The sequence below is a fragment of the Tupaia chinensis genome, unplaced genomic scaffold, assembly GCF_000334495.1.
Source record: "Tupaia chinensis unplaced genomic scaffold, TupChi_1.0 Scaffold000240_1, whole genome shotgun sequence".
NCBI lineage: Eukaryota > Metazoa > Chordata > Mammalia > Scandentia > Tupaiidae > Tupaia > Tupaia belangeri.
Genome location: NW_006159718.1, coordinates 757,191 through 759,957, shown reverse-complemented (window position 1 = coordinate 759,957; position 2,767 = coordinate 757,191). Strand labels below are relative to the sequence as shown.

The following is a 2,767-nucleotide window of genomic DNA, read 5'->3' as shown; positions in this document are numbered from 1 at the left end:
GGGGAGGGGGGCCCTGCCCCAGCAGCTGGTGCTGCGCCTGCTGGAGGTCCAGCCCCCTCAGCTGCTGCTGCCCCAGCTGAAGAGAAGAAAGTAGAAGCAAAGAAGGAAGAATCTGAAGAATCGGATGATGACATCGGCTTTGGTCTTTTTGACTAAATCTATTTTGTAATGTGTTCAATAAAAAGCTGAACTCTTTGCTGCTTTTGGGCTTGGTGGCCTTAAAAAAAAAAACTAGTAAATCAAGGCCAGCCTATGGTATGGTAGTTAAGGCAGCTTGATCCCACACGACCAATTGCACAGTTCAAATCCTAGCCCCAGTAGCAAGAAAAATATACTGAATGCATGTGCAAGTGGGCCCAAAATCTCCAAAGGAAGGAGAAATGGAGAAAGAATTGCAGCATGACCATTTCTTTTTTATTTATTTATTTATTTTTGAGAGATTTTCACTGTAGGGCGCGTGCGCTCGCCAGACAGACAGAGACATAGAGACAGAAAGCAAGAAATCACCCCCCAGGGGGGACAGCCACACCGCAATCCCTTCTCCTCCATTCTCCTCTCGGGATCTTGGGCACGCACACACACGCGCCCGGCGTGGGTTTTAAGCCACCGGGTCCGGGACGCGAACCGTGGTCGACTACGTGGGAGTCCAGCGACATAGCCATTACGCTAACTGCTGGTTCCCCATGACCATTTCTTAAGGGAAGTGCGCTCGCACTTGCTCACTCACTCTCTCTCTCCAGTGAGTGATGTGATGTGCTCTCTAACAGAACAGAAACAAAACACTCATAAATCAAAATTTCTTGCTTTAAAAGGAATCCACAAGGGAAAAAAAGGAGCAAACATTACTGAGTGTCTACACAGTAGATACCATACTTAACACTTCGTCCGTACTGTTCAATCACCACAGCATTATGAGGTGGCAGATTTCATCCCATTGTAATTCACTCAACTATGGACCAGAATGGCTAAAATACTTGTCCAAAGTCACAGGTTCAAAAATTGCCAGAGAGGATTCAGGTTCAAGTCTACCTGATTCCTTCATGACAAAGGAGTGAAATATTCTGAGAGGGTTAGTGATAGCCAGGGATAAGAGTGAAGGAAGGGTCTGGACAGCTACTATTAGAGGAGACGCTTAAAGATAGTGATGGAGTCCTAGTTATTAATTAAAATGAAAGTTTTAGAAACAGTAAAAGCTGTCCTGTTGCTTTTTCAAACTCTTTTCATATATTACCTTATCCTCTGAGGCATTACCCACTCATTTTCTGTTTTTAGTTTTTTAGAAAGCTTTTTAGAAGGTATGAATTGCCTCCACTTTGGGGACTTAATCAGGCATAAATTCACTACTGAGTCCAAAAGCCATGAACTGAATACCAATGCTGACGACTATAGCAGGGATGAGCAGCCTGTTCTGACGTTGTTTTCACACGTAGGTAACGGCGCCATGATGTGAAAGCTGCTGTTTGCTTGCTTTACCTGGTGTTACTCCAAGTATTCCCCTCATCTTCCCTGTTCTCCAATTTTCCTGGATGTCATCTGTGACATAAACTGATTCAAAGGCTTGATTATAGCTATTAAATAAGCAAAAATGATACCTTTGAACCAAGTGAAAGTTTAAAACAGTGACAAGTTCATTCCAGATTCTTCATGGTTTTAACAACTGCACATACCATACTCAACACACACATTACTGTATTAATTTGGCCTTTCTGTCCTCCAGCTACAACTCCATTTTTATTCAGTCAGATAGGGATCAAAGGAACTTGCACAAAATAGGCTCAGAAAGAATCTGCGGCTTAGGAGAACTGACTTTATTAAATTAGGACTCAATATTACTTCCTGAGATTTTAACTTAAAGAACAAGAAGAATACTACTAAATAAAAAGAAATCCAGAAGCTCTCCTCCCAAACCAAAAAAATTCTTCCCTCAAATTCTACCATTTAGTTCAGGAACACAAGCTGTGGGCATGCCAGTCTCATTAAAGTGCAGAGGGCTAGGGAGAGATGGCAGATGCCAAACCGTGTGAACGATGGCAAAGCCTAGCCCCGAGTGGCCATGCTGTGTGTAAGCAGACCAAGGCAGCACACAGTCAGGCACAGACGCACCAACACTGAACGCACGCCCGTCACTCCACGCGCCCATTCAACATCTCGGTCTACTCACGACATGCCTGAGCAAGTTTCCTTACATTAAGGTAAATAGGCAATAAGGGCATGGCAAGTGTCAGAGGAAAGAGGAACACGAACTGACACAGGTGGATGATTAGTGAGCATAAATTTGCCTATATACATTGCCCAACCCCAAGCTTGCTCAGTATGTGAGACAATAAATACCAAAACATGGAACATTTTTGTCAAGATGTATAGACACTGAAATTAACTTCATAGAAAAGCAAGCTTTAAAAGGAGTGCTGACATAACAGAAGACAATGTGGTAATAAAAAACTACACTATATACATCAATACAGATAAAGCCAACAGTATCCTTTAAACAAAAGAATCAGACACTTAAGAGTTCATATAACATGACTCCACTTACACAAAGATCAGACTTCCTTCCACTTCCACTTATGATCCAGAAAGCTGCAATGAACGTTACTGCTACCTAACAACCTAGAAGAGCCAGAAAATCTTGCAATCTTTCATGAGCCCATCAGAGAGCTGATGTCATAGGCATCAAGTAAACTGAATTCCCCAAGAGGGACAAACCCCTTCTAGGAGAGATTGGTCTTGCAAACAGGTTTGCTTTTAGCACAGCACAAGGGAAAGA

General features: G+C 42.8%; 1 protein-coding gene and 1 pseudogene across 8 annotated transcripts in view; one reads left to right on the top strand and one right to left on the bottom strand.

Moving 5' to 3' along the window:
- Window positions 1-202, top strand: part of LOC114007838 (60S acidic ribosomal protein P1 pseudogene) — a 415-nt pseudogene extending 213 nt beyond the window's left edge.
- Window positions 1-2,767, bottom strand: part of CCSER2 (coiled-coil serine rich protein 2) — a 143,057-nt gene that overhangs the window by 112,766 nt on the left and 27,524 nt on the right. The gene's annotated exons all lie outside the window — the stretch shown is intronic.